This window comes from Lepus europaeus, chromosome 18, assembly GCF_033115175.1.
Source record: "Lepus europaeus isolate LE1 chromosome 18, mLepTim1.pri, whole genome shotgun sequence".
NCBI lineage: Eukaryota > Metazoa > Chordata > Mammalia > Lagomorpha > Leporidae > Lepus > Lepus europaeus.
This window is the reverse complement of record NC_084844.1, coordinates 61,586,438-61,607,871: the sequence shown is the minus strand read 5'-3', so window position 1 is coordinate 61,607,871 and position 21,434 is coordinate 61,586,438. Positions and strand designations below refer to the sequence as shown.

The 21,434-nt window shown below is 46.7% G+C and overlaps 1 long non-coding RNA gene across 2 annotated transcripts; it reads left to right on the top strand.

Annotated features, from left to right (window-relative positions):
• The first annotated feature begins 575 nt into the window (after positions 1-575).
• LOC133777184 (uncharacterized) lies at positions 576-16,371 on the top strand. 2 transcript variants are annotated; one of them, XR_009868503.1, is made up of 3 exons: positions 576-645; positions 13,232-13,302; positions 15,814-16,371. It is a non-coding gene; the product is annotated as an uncharacterized LOC133777184 (long non-coding RNA). The 2 variants fall into 2 exon arrangements; XR_009868504.1 differs by lacking the exon at positions 576-645 and adding an exon at positions 8,690-8,777.
• The last annotated feature ends 5,063 nt before the right edge of the window (positions 16,372-21,434 follow it).

Sequence of the window (21,434 nt, the reverse complement as noted above, 5' to 3'; positions counted from 1 at the left end):
TGGGATGCTGGCGCTTCAGGCCAGGGTGTTAACCCACTGTGCCACAGCGCCTGCCTCAATGTTTACTTTTAGAAAACCCTGTAAACAGTATTTTTCTCAAACTTTTTTTTTCTAATGTTATGGGACTTTTTATGCCTTTGGTAACTTACTGAAGCCTTTAGGTATTTCTGTCTTATCTTTCCCTTTTCAGTCTAAACTAATCTAGCGATTTTACTTTAGGACGAAAGGGTTTTACAAGCAAGTTTTTTTCCCCACCCAGCAAACATAGGCACCTAGTCAACAGTCAGCTACTTGGGACCGTCTCTGAAACAGACATGTATCCAGGCAGCTGCAAGACAGTTCCCAAGGGTGACTGTGGGCCAGGGCCCGTGTGCTATGGTGACAAGCCCACTGGAAATTGTCAGCTTACATCTGGGAGACTTTATTATTGAACAGCCTTATTAATAAATTTAGTATTAATATTTTGAGAGTTCTTGCTGTCTATTCAGATAAGAATTCTGAATATCAACTCCAATAATCCAGGTGACATGGTATTTTTAAAAAAAAATTTTTTTTATTTGATAGTGAGAGAGACAGAGAAAGGTCTTCCTTCCATTGGTTCACTCCCCAAATGGCCGCTACAACCAGCGCTGCGCTGATCACATGGTAAGTTTTTAACATTTATTCAGTGAAAGACATACACAGAAAGTGAGGGCTTTATTTAGAAGAAGTCTGGAAGCACAGGCTGGGTCCATACCAGGCAGAGAGCAGGCTGGGAGCCACGTGGAGCAAAGTGTGTGATTGGGAGCAGCTACAGGTAGCCCAGCTCGGCTAAGAGGTCCCACGCCCGGAGGTAAAGAATGGCAAGGGAGGGCCCACAGTGCTCCAGGCCTTTCGTTCACAGGGGGAGTGGTTACGTAGTCTTATTGGCAGGTGGATGTACAGGTGAGGTCAGGTATTGGCATGAGATCACAAAAGGGGGCAGGCTGAAGGCGTGGTCTCCAGCTCATAAATCTAATCAGTTTAATCCCATGTGCCTGCCTCTATCAACTTGAGTATTGCTGCCCTGGCCGAGAGACAACTGGCCTTCCTTGTCCCCTCTCCCAGCAGAGGGGCGAGGTAACATGCTACAAACCAGAGAGAGAGAGAGAGAGAGAGAGAGAGAGAGAGAGAGAGAGAGAAGATTAAACTACCTCGGGCTTTGTTTTCAGTCAGAATTCAGAGTCAGTCCATCTCATTTAGTGACCGTTTACTCGATGCCCTGTGCCTTAGAATTGTCGTCTCCAATCCACCCACCGCCCAGTGCATTTGCCTGACACTTGTTTTTTTTTTCCTTCCACTGCCTAGCACATCTATTTTTTTCCTCTCTCAGCGGTGTGCAGTTGCAATTTCTTTTCTTTCTTTCTTTCTTTTTTTAAAGATTTATTTATTTGAAAGTCAGTTACAGAGAGGAGGAGAGGCAGAGAGAGAGAGAGAGAGAGAGGAAGAGAGAGAGAGGTCTTCTATCCACTGGTTCACTCCCCAATTGGCTGCAACAGCTGGAGCTCATGCAGGTGCAGGGGCCCAAGGACCTGGGCCATTTTCTACTGCTTTCCCAGGCCAGAGCAGAGAGCTGGATTGGAAGTGGAGCAGCTGGGTCTCGAACTGGTGTTTATGTGGGATGCCGGCACTGCAGGCAGTGGCTTTACCTGCTAAGCCACAGTGCCGGCCCCCAGTTGCGGTTTGGTCTCCTGTCTCCTGTGACGGAGAGTACTCTGGCAACTCTGGGAGTGGGTGACATCAAGCTGCCCTTCTGCCTCTTAGGGGCAGGCTCACTAAAACCAAAATGAAGGAACCTGGGTTGTTACCTTTTTCCCTCCCACCATTCCAACCACCCCCTTGCCTTTGGCAGCTGTCTTTCCCTTGGCTGGTTCCTTGTGCCACATTGGGTTCCTCTGTGCTCCCAGGGCCCTACCCCGGCACACCAGGACGGTGAGTCATGTATGGATTAATCTGCCCACTGGCACCCGGCAAGGTCACCTCTATCAGTGTCCTGGGGTGGGGGTATCATACCCCAGCAACAAAAGAGGTGGAAACCCCATCTCTGAATCCTGGACATTAGCCCCTAGAAATGTTGTGGGGTTCTCAGACAGACAGGACACCGAAACTCATAGCAGGAAAGCAGTCAAAGGCTGAGCCCCGAGCAAAGTGGGTCATTGCCTTACTCTCTTACTTTCTTTGTCCCCCTCATACGGTTACCTACATTCTGATGGGGGTATTAAGGCTACAGGGTTGCTAGAGTGTTGTTACAGGGTTACACGTGAGCACATAGGTTCTGATTATGCCACTTCCTGGTTCTCTCTCTCTCTCGTTCTGGTAGCCTCCTCAACCTTTGGTTTGATCTGAGAAGACCCTGCACTTTCCTTTTGGAAACCCCTACCTCTGGGGTGAGCCTTGGGCTCAGTGTTACAGCTGGCACTTGGGATGACCACATCTCAGGTCAGAATGCCTGGTTCAGACCATGGTTCTGCTTCTGATTTCAGCTTCCTGCAAACGCAGACTCTGGGAGGCAGCAGATGATGGCTTAGGTGCTTAGTTCCTGCCACCCATGTGGGAGACCTGGACTGAATTCTGGGCTGCTGGGTTCTGCCTGGCCCAGCCCCAGCTGTTGCAGGCGTTTGGGGAAGTGAACCAGCAGATGGAAGATCTGTCCCTTCTGTCTCTGTTTCTCTGCCTTTCACCTCAAATGAAAATAATTAAGTAAAAGTTAAAAAAAAGATGGCTGATTGTGACTTGGGAGCTGACTTTCAAATTCACACTGAAACAGCCGTATGTGGCTAGTGGCCGCTGTATTGGATCCTAAAGTTCTATACAGATAATGCAGAGCATACAGAAGTTGCCGTTGTTGGACTGTGTCCTCACAAAGTTCATATATTAGAAACTGGATTCCAGGCCAGCGCTGCGGCTCAATAGGCTAATCCTCTGCCTTGTGGCGCTGGCACACCGGGTTCTAGTCCTGGTTGGGGTGCCGGATTCTGTCCCAGTTGCCCCTCTTCCTGTCCAGCTCTCTGCTATGGCCTGGGAGTGCAGTGGAGGGTGGCCCAGGTCTTTCGGCCCTGCACCTGCATGGGAGACCAGGAGAAGCACCTGACTCCCGGCTTCGGATCAGTGCGGTGTGCTGGCCGCAACGCACTGACCGCAGTGGCCATTGGAGGGTGAACTAACGGTAAAGGGAGACCTTTCTCTCTGTCTCTCACTGTCCACTCTGCATGTCAAAAAATAAAAAAAAAAATAGAAACTGAATTCCAAAACTCCTGTGTTGATGGTGTTTGGAGGTAGAGGCTTTGGGAGGTACTTAGGATTGGATGAGGTCAGGACAGAGGGAGCCCCATCGGCATTAGCAGCATTTTAGAAAGAGGGACTTGCGCCAGCATACGTGCTATGTCCCAGCATGTGATGCTCTGTGTCGTGTTCTAATGCAGTAAGAGGGCCCCCAGCGGATGCTGAGCAGACGTCTGCACCATGGTCTTGGACTTCCCAGGTACTAGAACCATGAGCCAAATGAGCTTCTTTATAAATCACCCAGTCTTAGGTATTTTGCTGTAGCAACAGAAACTAAGATAGTAGCATGCTTTACCCCCACACTACCATAGGGCTTTGTTCACTTAACACACCTATATATCTAGGAGACAGACTGTCACAGTCTATTTAATTTTTTATAACTGCTGCATCCTCTTATTATTCACAGAGGCGATCCTTTCTCAGTCTGGAGAGCCATAGGCCTTCACTTTTATAATAAGCCCTAAGAGTCCACATGTATCATAAACAAGTACCTCACAACAACTGCAATTCCCCACACTTCCATAGTTATCAGCCTGGGCCCGAGAGAGCTTGACACTGACAGTACCTTTGAGGAACTTGGGAAACAATTTATCATGAGCCACTGCCCTAAAATACATTCAGTGTATGTGGCCTGTGCCCTGAATTCAGTGGTGGTTGGTCTTTTTTAATGGTTCTCCTTTAAAGAGCAAGGTCTTCTGAGAAAGACGGCAGTTAAGGTGGAGCACCTGCGGCTGATCTTGCTCCTGTCCTGATGTGGCCAAGGGGCACTGTGCAGCAGTGGGGTGACTGCGCACTGGTGGTGACTCTCACTACCTCTCAGTTATCCTGAAGCCTTGTGGATCTCTGGCTAATTTTGGGCCTTGAGACAGCCTGCTCTTAGGATATTTCTGCTTGTGAGAAACTTTAAAATTTCCCAGGTCCCAGGGGCCAGCACTGTGGTGCAGTAGTTTAATCCTCTGCGGCATCAGCATCCCATATGGGCGCCAGTTCGAGTCCCAGCTGCTCTTCTTCCAATCTGGTTCTCTGCTGTGGCCTGGGAAAGCAGTAGAAGATGGCCCACGTCCTTGGGTCCCTGCACCTATGTGGGAGACCTGGAAGAAGCTCCTGGCTCCTGGCTTTGGATTGGCACATCTCTGGCCTTTGCTGTTATTTGGGAATGAGCCAGTGGAAGAAAGACCTTTCTTTCTGTCTCCTCTCCCTCTCACTGTCTGTAACTCTTCCTCTCAAATAAGTAAATAAAAGTCTTTGAATAAAATTTCCCAGGTCCAAATGGCCTCTAGAGAAAGAAATTTCACTAACCTGTTCTGTTCTCTTGTTGTTGCTGCTGCTGCTTCTTCCTCTTCCTTATTTAATGTATTTATTTGAAAGACAGAGTTAGAGAGCAAGAATGAGAGAGAGATTTTCTATCTGCTAGTCTACTCCCCAAATGGCTGCAACAACAAACAACAGCTGGGGTTGTACCAGGCTGAAGCCAGGAGCTGCTTCCGGGTCTCCCACGTGGATGCAGGGCACAAGGACCTGCACCATTTTCTGCTGCCTTCCCAGGTGCATTAGGAGGGAATGGGATCAGAAGTGGAGCAGCTGGGACTTGAACCTGTGTCCACATGGGATGCTGGCACTACAGGTGGCTTAGCCTGCTACAACACAGTGCTGGCCCATAGCTCCTACTTCTGGAGGTCCCCATGAGGCAGAGATGCACTATTTGGTGTCAGATCTGGCTACAGACTCAGCTTCAATGGCACAATCTCTTAAGAACATTTTGGGTGAATACTTAGTGCACTATCTGCTGAGCTTTAGGATCTTAGGCTATATTTCCTAATGAATCACATCGTGGGGTGCAGTGGAGGAGAATGAAGGGGCCATCTAAAACGCACTCAGCAATCTTGCTGCGTCATCTGTAGGGACAGACTGGGTGTTAGGCATTGAGGGAAGGGCATGGGGCTTTGTGGAGAAGGAAGGCTGAGTTTTCAGGATTCCTGACCTAATAGAAAACTGGGGGTGAGGGATGGACAGTGCCTTTTACTACACTCATTTCCAGGCAACCCCTAGAAGAGTGGGCCCAGATCATATAACCTTCAAACCAGGGTCCATCACAGTGGGATAGACGCACTTATTGGCCCCAATTCCTTGCCCCTCCCTGATCTGCACACTTGCCATAGTCTCATTGTGGGAAGACTGTGGCTTGCTTTGGCCCATGTAATGAAGAAGCAACGAAGACATAGTGGTTCTGAGCCTAGGCTGGAGGGGCCGTGTGAGTTTCTGTGGCCCTCATGTCCTTCTGCCTTCACTGTGAGAAGAGCTGCTCTCGGGGAGCAGCTGCCTCGGTCAGCCTGGGCCCCAGAGTGAATACCCGTGGACCAGAGCCACCCTGGCTGATTGGCAGACCCATGTGAGAAGCAGAGCCAACTCTGCCAGCACAGCACTCAAGCAAAACTGTGGAAATGATCAGGCACATGTGTCCTAGTTGTCCTTAGTCACCCGGGTTGACTGTCTCGTGCAGCTGAAGTATGAAAACAAGGGACAGGGGACAGGGTGAATCAAGAAACTAATGGTCATCTTGCTGAGATCCCATCTTGCTTAGTTCACTCTGCCCATTTGGCTAGAATCTTCCCAGCTGATCTCCCTCCCCAAAATTCCTTTGGGTTAGTACTTTATGATTTTTGGGCCCATCTTGAACACTGTCCCTGTTATTTATAGCCTTGGACTTATTAGGTTGCGATCCCTGGCTTTACCGCTTAGCTCTGCTCATTTACAATCCCAGGTGTCTTTGTTTTGTTCCTTTAGAGTCTCAAAACTCTTATCTCCTTAATATTTTTTAGGTTCCAGGCTTTTTTGATTCTCAATTGCATGTCTCTTAAATGCAACCCTTTGCTTGTATAAGGCTTGCTCTCTGCACTTAATTTCAGTCGGCCTTTATGCAAAGTCTGCTTTAACAGCATGCAGGCTCAATGTTCATTAGAAACCCTTCTCCCCATCTTGTAGCCGCCTGCCTTCACTTTCCATCCAAGTTCAACCTAACCTAGCTGGCTTTTACTACCTGTATCACCACGACCTACAGAGGTGAAAGAATGGTGATTGTAACCCACTCTGTGTTTTTGGATGGTGTATGACATAGCGTTATTGTGACCATAGCTAACATTGATGAGGTTATAGGTTCAGGTGCTACAACAGAGACCCACACAAGGGTAGGTTAAAATAAAAGAGCAATTTTTGGCTCATGTGTCAGGGACCCAGGTACCTTTTATTGCTCTTCCTTCCTTGGGGGGGTGGCTCTCATCCACATGCAGATTTCGTACCCTTCATTTCCTTCCACACTGCAAGCCCACACACCTACAGCGTGGGACAAACCCTCTTTCCAGCAGTACCCGCCAACACTTAAAGCTTCAGCTTGAAGCCCTGTTTCCGCTTCTGTTCCATCTTTGGGCGTCTTCCTCTTCTTGAATGGGGGTGCTGCTCTCTCCTGCATTCTCCAAGTCTCTGCAGCATCCCAATCCCACCAGGATGTCGGGAGCCACAGCCAGTGGAGCCTGTTGCCCTGGAGGTGGGAGGCCCTGGCTTTCAGGGTGGGAAGCTGCAAAGCAATGTTAACATTTTGCCTTCCAGGCTTTGCCAGACACCAGTCCTCCTCACCCTGCTCTGTCTTTCCCACCCTCATCTCCCTGGTGACCTCTAGCCTTGAAGTAGCTAGAGGGCCTCTGCTTTCTCCTGGCCTTCCCTATAACACCTCAGGAGTGTAGAGAGCACACAGAGCCTTGTTAAAGTAGGTGCCTGTGTCTTGCAGATTGACTCAGGACAGCTGGCATAGGGGATCCTCCAGGTGGAGGCATACGTCCATGTGTTGGGAGGGTGGATCCCCCTGACTCCATGGGAGCCTTCCAGACCATGTGGATGTGTGTCTCCATCTGGCTGCTCATTTGCATCCTTTACATCATTCTTTCTGATCAGTTGGCAAGACTAAGTGATTATTTTTCTGGATTCTAGCAAGTGATTGTACCCAAAGAGGGATGTCACAGGAATCCAGATTTACAACTACCCAGTCAGAAGCACAGGTGGCAGACTGGATTTTTGATTGGCACCTGAAGTAAGGTCAGCCTGTGCTTGTGGGAGCTGACACTAGCTGTGTCATAATTGAATTGAATTATAGAATGCCTACTTGGCATTCACAGAGAATTGCAGAACTGCTTAGTGTGGGAACTGCCCCCCCCCCCAGCAGGGGTCTGAAGTGAAGTACTGAAGAGTGAGAGTAATAGTGGGGAAAATTGTTTTTACCCTATGTGCAAGAGGTTTTACTATATATTTACAAATTCTTTAACCCGTCTCTCTTCAAGAGATTGAATCATTGACTTCTTGACCATACTATTGGCAGAGATAATGCCCTGTACTTCTGAGGCTAGTTTATAAAAAGTATCATCCATCTCTTTGTCCTCAGAACACTCCCTCCAAAAGGAGCCAGTCATCATGGTGTGAGGACACGTCACCAAATGGCATGTGGACAGGCCCCCTAATGGGAGACACTGAGGCATCCCTCCTTGGCCGGCACCAACTTCCCCTGATGATGAGTGGGTGAGCCACTTGGGAGGTAGATCCGCCAGCCTCAGTTAAGCTCTCTGATGCCTGCAGCTCTGGCTAATAGCTTGAGAAACTTTTGAGTGACCCAGAGCCAGAGCTGCCAAAGCTACCCCTGAATTCTTGACTTGGAGAAAATCTGAGTGGTAAGTTTATATTGTTCTTACAGAGCATCAACCATAACTGTCTGACACAGGGTTAAGGCAGACAGACTAGAGACAAGCCTCTGAGATGGTGTATTAATTAATGATGTCTAGATCATGGTTGGGGACTTTGGCCATGGGCTCTAGGTCTCCTCACTACCATAATACTTGCTGTGCCTCCAAACTCATAGCTTTTCCTAGGTATAAAATTCCTTGACTCCTTGTTCCATAAAGGGGATGCTAGCATCACATTGAGCAGGGAGGAATTAGAGTTTTGGGGGAAGATGTACAAGCAGAGCGATACAAGAGCAGACTCATTCTCCCTGGTTTTCAGACAAAGGTGCATTAGGCTGGACTTAGCTTGCCTGTGTCTGCCATGGATAGAGTTCTATAGAGGAGACCTGCCCTGGAATGTACTACATGTTTAAAGAGGTGGCGAGGCAGAGGGCACATAGGCCATCATCAATGGAAACTGTCTGATGGTAGAAACTGTCTCACTAGAAAGGGGGAGCCTGTTTTCCCATTGTGCTCATGTGTCTTGAGCTATTTCTCTGCCAACAAGCTGAAAGGGGAATCCAAGCCCTGCTGCATTGCCCAACCTGTTAGATACCCAATCCCCAAGGTTGCTGCTGAGACTGGACCTCCCAGTTGATCTCTTGCTCTCTCCATTTCTAGGCTATCAGCACTTTTGTAAGACTGAAGCTTGGTCACGTCTTCTCTCTGCTTAAACTGTCAGTAGTTCATCTTGTTGGCCAAGTTCATGACCAGGTATGGTTCTCCGTCACATGTACAGCTTCATGAACTGTCTTCTACTCCTTGCACTCCATGTTCTAGAAGACTCACACAGTTTGATGCTTCTCTGCCCATGTGCCGTCCTCTGTTTAGAGTGCTTTTGATTCCTCCTGGCAGCTACTTTACTCCTTCCACACCTGCATCCCTTTCCACTCAACCAGGAGCCTGACTACTTGTTGGTACTGAGCTACTGTCATGTGCAACACAACATGGATTCAGATGGTTGTCTTTCTTCTCAGTGTAGGAGCCCCATGAGTAAAGGGACTCTGCCCCAGTCAGCTCCCTCCCCAGCACAAGTTCCTCTTTCTCACACTGCCCTGGCCACCTATCTCCTTCTCTGAACCACTGCATTTCTTTTCTGTATCCCTTTTCCCTAGTCATCTGCTGCTGCTTTTCACCGTCTTTTTAAATGTGCTTCATTTCTCTCTGGCAGGTTTCATAGGAATCCGTGAGAACTTCATTGATGTAGTGGCATTGGTCTTCTGAGCTGAAGTTTGCCTGTCAGTAAGGTGGAGGTAGAAGCAGGTTTTGTGCCCCCTGGCCGTGGGTTCCCATTTTCCCTTCCCGGTTACAGCCAGCGGTGTGCACCTGACCCTAGGGGTGACGACAGGTCATCAACAGCTGGCCAGGCTCTAGGGTAGGATACAAACTGAGCAATCCAGGACAAGCTGGGCAAAGCAGACTCTCACTCTTGGGAGTTTTTGTTTAGGAATAACAATAGCCAAATTGAAGGCCAGAGCTGCGCCTCAGTATGCTAATCATCCACCTGCGGTGCCAGCACACCGGATTCTGTCCCGGTTGTTCCTCTTCCAGTCCAGCTCTCTGCTGTGGCCCGGGAATGCAGTGGAGGATGGCCCAAGTGCTTGGGACCTGCACCCACATGGGAGACCAGGAGAAGCACCTGGCTCCTGGCTTCGGATCAGCACAGTGCGCTGGCTGCAGTGGCCATTGGAGAGTGAACCAATGGTAAAGGAAGACCTTTCTCTCTGTCTCTCTCTCTCACTGTCCACTCTGCTGGTTAAAAAAAATAGCCAAATCGAGGAGAGAGTGCTTAGAAGAAACCAAATGCTACCAGCATCTTGATCTCAGACTTCTGGCCTCCAGAACTGTGAGAAAAGCAATGTCTGCTTTCAGTTACTTTATTATGGGAACTTTAGCAAAAATAATACAGGTAGTATACCCTCATATGTGTTCTTCCAATTATCTTCAAGTGTGTTCTTCAGATTATCAAGTAATATGTAAATAAAAAGTAATGTTGATGACATTGAAAAAGCTATTATATTAAAAATATGGTGGGCTTATTTTTTATTATTGAGACTAATAAGAATTACTCAATTTGAGACTGTATTACATAAAAACATTATCTAAGCCTCACATTGTGTACCATGTTGTAAATGCTGTAAGTAAGCCAAAATAGGAACCTGCAGCTGTCTGGAATCCCCATCCAGACTCCGGGAAGCCCAAAAGTCTCTATTGTGATTTCTCCCTGTTTATATCCAACACTCGCATTCATATCAACATCCCCCTCCCCCAGTTATAAAATGTGACCAGCGTGGGGGCATTTCTGTGACCCTACTGCCTAGTACTGTACCTGTGCCTAGCTGGTGCTCAGTGAACAGTAGCAGCCACCGTCTTTTCCCATCAGTGTGATCATCGCTGCTGTCGCCACTTTGGTGGCAACCCTGGTTGTTCCTTTCCTCCTCCTCCTCCTCCTTCTTCTTCTTCTTTCTTCTTCTTTCTTCTTTCTTTCTCTTCTTCTTCTTCTTCTTCTTCTTCTTCTTCTTCTTCTTCTTCTTCTTATTTATTTGACAAAGTCACAGACAGAGCGAGGGAGAGAATGAGAGAGAGAGCTCTTCCATCCTCTGGCTTACTCCCCAAATGGCTGCAAAGGTTGGAGCTGGACCAGTCCAAAGCCAGGAGTGAGCAGTCAGGAGCTTTTTCCGGGTCTCTCACATGGGTGCAGAGACATTTTGGACCATCTTCTACTGCTTTCCCAGGCCATAGCAGAGAGCTGGATTGGAAGAGGAGCAGCTGGGACTAGAACCAGCACCCATATGGGATGCCAGCACTGCAGATGGAGGCTTAGCCTACTATGCCACAGCACTGGCCCTGGTTGTTCTTTTTCTATATCTAGTGCCCTACAGCAGGTCCCAGAGGCTTTGGAGTCTAACACCCCTGGGTTAGAATCCTAACTTTTCTCCTGGCTCCTGGCTTCAGACTGGCACAGCTCCAGGCATTGAGGCCAATTGGGGAGTGATGAAAGACTTCTCTCTCTCTCTCTGCCTCTCCTCTTTCTGTGTAACTCTTGACTTTCAAATAAATAAATCTTTAAAAAAATCCTAGCACTTTTGGATATGTGACTTTGGGCAGGTCACTGCCATGCCTTGAGCCCTGTTTCTTTATCTGTCAAATAATGATAAAGGCATTTGCTCCCATGGATTGCTGGGATACGTGATACAAGAATTTAAAATGCCTGACATAGAGCCTGGCACAAAGTAGGAAAATCCTGAATGGCAGTGGCTGCTGCCACTGCCCATTGGTTTTTGTTTTAAAAAGATTTATTTATTTATTTATTTATTTTAAAGACAGAGTTAGAGAGTTAGAGAGTTAGAGTTAGAGTTAGAGAGAGAGAGAGAGAGAGAGAGAGAGAGGTTTTCCATCCACTGGTTCACTCCCCAGTTGGCTGCAATCCAAAAGCCAGGAGCCAGGAGCTTCTTCTGGGTCTCCCACATGGGAGCAGGGGCCCGAGGACTTGGGCCATGTTGCACTGCTTTCCCAGGCCATAGCAGAGAGCTCGATCAGAAGTGGAGCAGCTGGGCCTTGAACCAGCTCCCATATGGGAGGCCAGCACTGCAGGCGGCAGCTTTACCCGCTATGCCACAGTGCCGGCCTCTGCACATTGTTATTAGTACCATTTTGTCTCAGGAATATTGGTTGCTTGCTGAAGTGTTTCTCACTCCCAGTGACGAACTTTGGACAGTGACTTGGGAGGTATTATGATCCAAATATTCTGACCACCCCCAAGACCCTCCAAGACTGACTGGAGGAAGCGGGTCCTCTGTGAGCCGGAGGTCTAGTCCCCCTCTGCTGACTGGTTCTCAGTGATCCAGGGGAGAGAAAGCACCAGAACACCTGGTATTTGATTTAAAAGTCTGTGCCTTGAGGATGTGTTTTCAGGTTCTTGGAGACTGACAGGTTTAAATAGATGAGCTCACAATACCCCTCTACTTCATGGAGGAAGAGAGGTGAGAGTTCTTGCTGGTGTTGTGCCCCTGTGGAGGGCTTGACTCCTTCCAAGGTTTCTAGAAGCAGTCCTGCTTTTCGTGCCTGTGGTCCCTGTTACTGCATATAGTAAATATTTGACAACATTTTAATTTCTCGCCACCTGGCTCAAATTGCTTATGAATATCACACCCATGAATGTAAGCAATTAAGTATTTTATAAGCACCACTGAGGTGCCAATATCAGAAAATAGGACTTGCAGGTGACAGAGGCGGGACGGTCACTCCGTGTTTTCCTTGGGGGCTTCGCTCTCTTCACCTTCTGCCGAGGACTCTGGAGTGGGTGTCTTCTCAGCGGGGCCCTCGCTGAGCTCCCTGTGAGAAGAGAGCAGAGCAAGGCTTCCTCTCCTGCCGCTCTCCCCGCCTCCCCAAGCTCGGTACGGTGAAGTGGCCCTGTCACGTACCTTGTCGAAAAGCTCTTCCTTTACGGAAGGCTCCTTGTACAGGGGCAAGACCTCGGCTTTCTTGCGTGTGCCACCGAAAGGACTGAGCAGACGCCTCAGCCAGAGTGGCCACCTCAGCCGGAAAAAGCCCTAGGAAAGAGAAAAAGACATGTGAATTGTGCATTTTCCCTGCTGTCTCTGGCCACAGACTGCAGCCTCCTCCCATTTACCTGAGTCTCATCTTCCGAACACTTTTTGGGCTCTTGTTCGTAAAAGCTCCTTGGGGAAAAAACACACAAGACCATTAGAGACTAGTGCCATTGTTCACTTCTCACAGTGTGCATCTCCGGTCTTCCTGGGATGACACATGCACCTCAGCCATCACTGCAGTGAGCAGTCACTACAAGCCGGGGTCTCAGACACAATTCCCAGGGCGCTGGGCTTCCAGGAGCCCTCTGTCTGCACAGACCTGCAGTGTCTCTGGGAAGACTTTGTCTGTCGTCAGTCCCAGTGCCTTTCTTAGCCAAATATGCTTGTGCAGTGGACACACTGCACCACCACTCCGGGCAGAAGTATTTTCTCTCCCCAGAGGCATTTGACACCTGCCCCTTTAGGATTTAGCCTCACAAGCATCATTCACTGGGGTGTAGGGAGAACATTCTTGTGTTTCCATAGCTGCTCTAGTCCCCTATAAATTGAATCCTATGAAGCAATGCCCGAGTCCAATAGCAACGTTACCCAGCTCATAGATTTTTCTCACTGCAGGGTGTCTGTCACTGATGGAAGATGGAGTTGTGAAACCACTTTAAAGGACAAAACCAGCGTGGAAATACAAGGTACCCTTTTTGAATATGATTAAAACAGAAAAAGAGTGCATTGTTTTAGCAACTGCTTGTGTCTACAGAGTGTGTGGGTATGGATTTGCAATAGAAATTGTAGCGCACAGCCCAAGCTCACTATGACCAAGGGAGAAGTCCCTGACTGGGGAGGAACCATCCTCTCTGTGATATTCAGTGGCAGTGTGACTATGGGACTAGGTATTGTCCCTTTCTCCTTTTGTTTCCTTACCATAACAGGGAGAGACAAAAGGTCTGAGAAGGTGTGAATAAAAGGCATAGGCAGCGGGGGTCTGGAAACAGTAAGTTGACAAGGTAAGTTTTCCAGCCACCTCATATGTTTTACTCTCCAGCAGCCTTGAGGGTGACTGTTCCCCTTCCCCCAGTGTGATGTGACTTTCCATAGCCCTTCTCTGAGCCTCTGGGAAGGCCTCTGGACTGGCCCACCAGCAGCAGGAACAGCACAGCCAAAGCCCCTCCCTAGCTGCTGTGTCTCAGAAGGACCCCTGACAGCACATGTCTCCATGTGGGTCCCTTCTCCCCAGCCGTGGCTGAGGACCAGTTTTGCTGGAATCAGGCAAAACATTCGGATGGGTAGTCTTCTGCCTCTGGCAGCGTCCTCATTCTAAAGTGAGCAGGTTTAAATAGATGAGTTCTAAATACTCCTCTACTTCTAAAATTCTAATGTAACGATTGTCAGACTGATACTTACGTTGAAGCTTTTTCTATGTCTTCTGTTACTCTTCCTCTATGAGAGTAAATCTGTTTTGTAAGGAAAAGCAATCATTATTCACCATAATGATACTATCTCCAAATTGTTTACCTTCCCTTTCTTTCTCTAAAAGCCTTGCCTGCCCAATAAGATAACTTTTTTTGAGGACAGGAATTCTGTCTTGTTAATAGTTCTCACTCTTCCACAGTCCTTGGTCTTGAATGCCTCTGGGTCTTAATACATTCTATTGAGAGCCATTCATCAATGAGTCCTCTTAAAAGTGGAATGGGAGTGCAACGTCATGCATTTAATATATACAAATTTGGGAACATGGAAGTTGTAGTCCTTAAACAAAATTAAAAAAATCTGGAAGAAAACAAAGTGGAGTAGAAGGAAACACCCTTAACCTGCTGAAAGTATGGACCAGAAACCTAAACAATGGTGTTTTAAAGGCAAGAACAGGAGTAGGATACTTATTAGACTGCTACTAGTCATCATTGTTGAAAAGGCTGAAATCAGTGCAATAAGAAAAATAAATGGGTTATAATTACTGCAAAGGAAGAGACAAAACTGTCAACATTTGCATAGGAGATGGTGGACAACCTAAAAAAAAGCCCAAGGTGATCAGCTGACATTTTGTTGGATGTAACATGTGGTTTTGGGGAGGTGACTAGGTGCTGAGTCAGGAGAGCAGTACAGTGGATCTCCTGTTTGTTTTGCCCCACCAGTGACTAGAGGGAAAATGGAGTACAGAGCCCTTCTGTAATAGCAATAGAAAGTAATAAACTGTCTTGGAATAAACTCAACGAAAGTTGTATAAGATTTATGTGATGAGGATGCTCTTCTGAAGCCCATAAAATGTCATGTTTCTAGGGTAGCATAAAGAAGCCAGTTCTCAAATTAATCTACAAATTCAATGCAACTTAACTCAAACCCCAAGAAAACTTTTTACAAAAACAAGCAGCTGCCATCCTTTAGGGAAAAATATATGAGAAAAACTACTAAATTTATGAAAAAGATTAGAGAGCAGGAGCTTGCCCTGCACTGAAACTGTGTAGTGTTAGGGTGGGCACTGCCCGTGCTGGTCTCTTTCTCACCTCCTCTGTGCTGTTATCACTTACTTCTTGTGCCTAGACATGTCTTTTAAAAAACTTTCATTGAAGATATACAGATTTCATGTATACAGATTCAGGAACATAGTGATGCTTTCCACCTTACCCTCCCTCCCACCCACACTCCCATCCCTTATTCTTCCCCCTATTTCCATTCTTATTTTTTATGAAGATCTATTTTCAGTTAACATTATACTCCTAAGATTAACCCTACACTAAGTAAAATGTTCAACAAATAATATGAAGAAAAAAATTCACTGTTCTTCAACAGTCCAGACAAGGGCTATTTAAAATCATCACATGTCAGGGATTTTTCAATATGGTGGCATAGGGAGGCAGCTTGCTGCTCTAGTCTAGGGGTGGATAGTTAAAAAAAAGTGGAAGGAGTGCAATCTCAGGGAAGGTTTAGGGGGAAAATGGTAGAGGAAACTCCATGCAAATTGGATGGACACTGTGGACCTATGTGGAGGGTGTGGACTTGCACAGTTTGAGACCCTAGCAGCTGAGAGCCTCAGCACCCCTTTGGAATGAGGTGAGACCATACTGCAGCAGCTCAAGCCACTGGCAATAAAGCTGTGTTAAAAGCCTGGCATGGGTCTGGCTTGGAGCCCTGTGGGGGTGGTGTACCTGCCAACCTAGAGCAAAAAAAAAGGGGGGGGGCTCACGTTTCTCTCTCCCTGACCACAGGCACTGGCATGCTGTAACTAGCCAAGAGAGGCACCATTTTGGAGATACATAACAACTGCTCGAGCTACTGACCGCGAACCCAGCAACCAACCTAGAGGAGATGCTGGACTCTGGGAGAATTGACAGGGGGCTGGGTGCTTGTGACTGTGGGAGCCTTGTGTGGTGGGACTGTGAAAACACTGGGCTGTGTGGGAGGGTGCAGGCAACCTCCATGGAGGGAACATATTTAGAGTAGCTTGATGCAGGAATCAGCTGCAGTGCATCAGCTGAACTTATTTAGACAAAGTCTTAGACATTGGAGCAGTAGGATGCTACGTAGATCTAATGTTTCTGTAAGATAATACTTTTGTCTTTTGGCTGCGTCCATTCTCCCAAGGGCAGTGACAGTTCCTAATCTCATTGTTTCAGCAATGAGGAAAGAAATCAGTGGTAGAAGAGAGTACATCAAATCCCTGACATAATTTTGGAGAACTTCTGCCACTTTACTCTGGCTTTCTTACACTTAACCTCTCCAAATGTCCAGTCCCTTGTTATCTTGGTTCCAGTTGCACAGAGATTTTCCATGAGTGGGGTTCCTATAAAAAATCTGTGGAATGTGCTTTTCAAGGAAAAGAATAAAGCGCATCTCAGTCTTGGTGACTAAAGAGGAAGGTCAGCTCGTGGTACGTGGAAAGTGGCTTTGATGCTCAGTCTGTGGATTCCGAATCTATTACAAAGGAAGGATGCACTCTGGAAATCTGAACGAGTCGTCCTTACCTTAATGAGACAGAGGATGATAACCAGCATCGTGAGCTCTGCCGTCACAGGTATTGCCACGATGAGCTTGTTGTGACAGCCGTGATCTTGAGCTCCTTTTGCGAGCTAAGAAAGAGCACAGTTTAAAAAGACAGAATAAAGAACTAGAAAATATGAATGCTTAATATTCAGAACCCCTTCTTCCAGGTGAGTGGCTTAAAAGATCTTAAAAGACCATACAAAATCTACTGTAATATTATAATCTTGGTATTACTCATTTTCTTCTACAGTGTATTAGGTCTGCCTCCTTCCCTAAAGGAACCAAGTGTCACCGTCTTGGCTAAAGTTACATTACTGAGACAAGATCTGGACTGGGAGCCCCTGGTCTTCCCGTGTGGGGTCTCCTAAGTGATGGAAAGGTGCAGGTCTCCTGTCCTCACCTTACTCGACTCCTGCTCTTTCTGTCCACTTGGGGCTTCTGTACTCTCATTGATATAGGTCTCAGTCCTCCACTGCTCTGTATCCCATTCTTCCTTGGCTATCTTTTCTTCCTGCTGCTCACTGAGGAGCTTCATCAGGATGCCTGTTTTGGAGATGAGCTTGGCACAGGGCAGTTGCACCTGGGCCTCAGAGCAGTCCATTTTCAGAGTGCGGATGACGTGAGAAATGAGCCTTCTCACGTCAGTGTTGGGGATGAGGGGCTGTAGCTGCTGATTCAGCTGAATTTCCAATTGTTCCCCCTGGGACAGCATCACGGGGTAGGTGAAGCCTGCGGGCATGGTGGGGGCTTCAGTGCCCTCGCTGGGGTATTCCCACTGTGTTTCCTTGGTTTGGTCCACAGTCGGCATTAGGTTGAACTCGGTCCCAGCAGAATCTGTAAAAGACCTGCCCAGGATGTGTTTCTTCAGGAAAGAGGAGGCTGCAGCCCCATGTTCCTTTGTGAGCAAGGGCTCCGTGTGCAAGGAGTTTCTGACCAACTGCCTGGGCCTCTGAGCCACTTGAAGCTCCTTCAGCTCCCTGGAGCCTGCTCTCCCAAGCCTTCTTCCCCCGATGCTCTCTGCAAAGGGCCAGGTGCCCTGTCTCCTCCCGAGTCTCTTCCTCATCTCCTGGAGGTGCCTTTTCTGTAAGCCCTTTGGCCCCTTGATGACTTTGTTCACTCTCTGCAGCCTGTACCCCACACTTGGCGTGGTTGCCAGGCTGTTCTCCTGTGACGGGGCCGGCTGTTCACTCATGCGACCTGGGAAGTCCACGCTGTTTCTCTCTGATACTGGGTTCTCTGGCTCAATAGTCAGCTCCTTGCTGGTGTTGTTCTTCCGGGCTTGCAATATCTTCATGAATGCCCCCTTTGGGTTCCCTATGGATGCTTCTTCAACTGTCAAAAAAAGAAGAGACTGCTTTTTGGTACGGAAGACTGATGGGACAGTTTTATGTCAGTCCACAGCCCTACAGTCATCAATTAAATTAGGTGTCAAATCCAATATTTGGGGTACCATTGAGACTGTAGAGAGAAAAGTAAAACCAAACTCAAACCTATGAAATTGCAACAAAAAGAGGAGGAAAAAGATATTTTTGAGAGAGGCATTCGGAAGAGTTCACAGTGTTAAAAAAACAGGAACTATGATCAGTATTATTTCATTGGTTTCCAATGACCGACCACTGCAGCCTTCTGACTGCATCGGAGGAGCCAGGCAGCCATTTCTGGTTATGGAACCAGAAACTGCCAGGCTCCAAATAAAACAGCATCATGTGTACTCTTTTATACAAGTGCAAAAACAAACAACCGCAGTGAGCAGTGTAGACCTGTTCTGTAAGACAGAGGGCCCTTGAGGCCCAACACATAGAAAACCAGTTTATAGACTGTGTGCAAATGAGTTATCATTGAAAAGCAAAGCACCCAAGAGCACAGAACACCACATGTGTGGTTCCCAATATTACTTCCTTCCCCTTCTATCTCTTTTCCATGATCCTTAGTGCATATGTAAGTTACATTATTAAATTACATAGTGGTAATTGGGAACCTGACTTTTAGCAAGGGAGCAGTGTAGCAATTTAGGGAGTTTAGATCTAAATGAATGAATAAAAATACAGCAATTACATTGTTACTTTAAACTTGACCCTCAAATTTTAAAATAGGAAATTTAAAACAAATAAAAATCTAAAACAGATCATCAGGTAGTTCCGACTCACGGCAATGTGTGGTATTTGCCAGGCATTCATTGTCACAATGAAGCTTGATGGTCTTGCAGACAACCTCGATAGTATGTTTAAATTGGCAGAGGCAGCAGGCCATATGGCTAGGTAAGATCCTATGAATAGAAACAGAGAATTAAGTTACGTGTAAAGGGGTTCCTTGGGTAGGTCAAACAGGTGAGCCAAGGTGCCAGCAAAGGAGTTGAGGTATGTGGCCAGGACATTTGGGTAGGAGCCTGGTGGCCAATTGTTGCTCTTGAATATGAGAATAAAGGAAGGAGGGAGAGGTGGCCAAAGGAGGTATAGGCATGGAAGTGGTTATGGTGTGCCCAAAATAAAGTCAACAGGGTGAGCATTGGGCACCATAGTTCTGTAGTTTGACTCAGGGGTGTCTCCTTCCAGTTCACAAGTCTCACTGTGGGTTGGGAGTGCACAGGAGGACTTCCCCCAACCTCTGGAGTCCCCTTCTCCATCCCTGTTGGAAGTGTTCACTATTAGAAACTACTCTGGTCCCAGAAAAACGACTGACTACAGTAATTGTTGGGAAAGATGTGGAGAAAAAGGAACACTCGTTTACTGTTTGATGAGTGAAAGTAATTGGACCAGGCAGGTGTTTAGCCTAGTGATGAAGATGCTGCTTGGGACAAGCACATGCCATTGTGGATTGCATGGCTCCATTTCTGATCCCTGTTTCCTGCCAGTGAGTGCCCTGGGATGTGTCAGGTGGTGCTTCAGTAAATACCCAGAAATGGAAAGGCTGCAACTTATGGTAGGTGTGTGTTTTTAAGTTTTTAAGAAACTGTTAGTCTATTTCCATTATATTTTTTTTTTTCAAATTTATCATTTTAGCAGTTTCTGTGGAAGGAAGAGAGAGAACAGACACAAACACACACACATCTTTTCATTAGGTGGTTTACTCCCCAAATGTCTGTGACATCCAGGGCTTGTCCAGGCCAAAGCCAGGAGCTCAGAAACTAGTTTGGTTTTCCATGTGAGGAGCGAGAACTCAAGTCCTTGGGGCATCACCCACTGCCTTCCAGGGTGCACATTAGCAGGAAGCTGGGGTGGAACAGAGCCAGGACTTGGATCCAGGCATTCTGATGTGGGATTTGAGTATCCCAGGTAGTGGCTTAACGGCTGCACCAAATGCCTGCCCTCATAAACAGTTTAATTTTTATTTGTTTTGTTTTTTAAAGCTTTTATTTAATGAATGTAATTTTCATAGGTACAACTTTAGGAATATAGTGTTTCTTCCCCCATACCTGCCCTCCCACCCACACTCCTATCCTACCTCCTACTCCCTCTCCCATCCCATTCTTCATTAAGATTCACTTTTGATTAACTTTATATGCAAAAGAGCAACTCTATACTAGGTAAAGATTTCAACACTTTGCACCCCCCACCCCCCATAAAAAGTACTGTTTGAGAACAAGTTTTGCAGTTAATTCTCATAGTACAACTCATTAAGAACAAAGGTCCTACATGGGGACTAAGTGCAAACAGCTTAATTTTTAATACCCCCAAATTGGAACAACCTAAGTGTTCACAAATAGGTGAATAGATAAACTATGATAGGTTCATATAATGAAATGCTATTCAGCAATAAAAGGAAATTAACTCTTGGTACACACAACAACAAGAGTGTCTTAATCATGTTGAGTGACAAAAAGTGGTTAGAAAACAGTGCATACTGTGTGGTTCCATTTCTATAAAAGTGTAGAACATGCATATTAGCCCATAGTAACACAAGAAGGTCAAGGTTATGTGGAAATTGGATTGGGGAGAGCAAGGAGGGATGGAAGGGAAGAATAATAAAAAGATATAAGGACAAGTTGAGGTGGCGGGTATTTTGCTGTGGTCATGGCCTATGCTATATACATCTATCCACATAGATTGTCCACTGTGTCTATTGTTTCTTCATCTCTGGAACTACTGTGAAATTGCTCAGAGGAAAGAAGGAAGGGAGGAAGCAAGAGAGAGGAGGAGGAAGGAGTAGGGGTGGGAGTGAGGGAGCAGAGGAGGGGAGGAAGGCTAATAATTGAGTCCACATGAGAAGTATGCTGCTTGTGATACTCACATCCTGTATCGCAGTGCCTGGGTTCTCAGTGTACTTTTTGTACTGTTCTTTATTTTTCGTGGGGGATTGAATTATTTTTAAAAAGATTTATTTATTTATGCTATTATTTATTATTATTTTTCACTCCCCAAATGGCCACAAAAGCTGAGTGGAGTAGCTGGGATTCAAACTGACATTCCAATATGGAGTGCTGGCATCACAAGTGGTGACTTACCTTGCTGTGCCACAAGGCGTGTCCCTAGTAGGTTTGAGTATTTCTAAAATTAAAATTTGGCAAAAATGCTAACAAAGCTAGTTGGTTATCTTACTAAGAATTATTGGAGGCTGTTTCAGGGAGATAAAAACAGCCTGTTTAATAGGAGTGAGTCCTCAAGATGATACTTAAGCAGTATAATCACTTAGGAATACGGATTCCATCGCCAGATTAGGTTCACATCTTAGCTCTGCTAATAATATGATCTTGGGCAAATGGCTTAGACTCTGTGTCTCAACCACCTCATTCTGATAGCACCTACCTCTACTGAGATGTGAGGATCAAATGAATCAGCGCTTGAAATGTGCCTGACACATGTGAGTGTGCAACACAAGTTAGCCACTGTGGTTATTCACTTGCAAACCA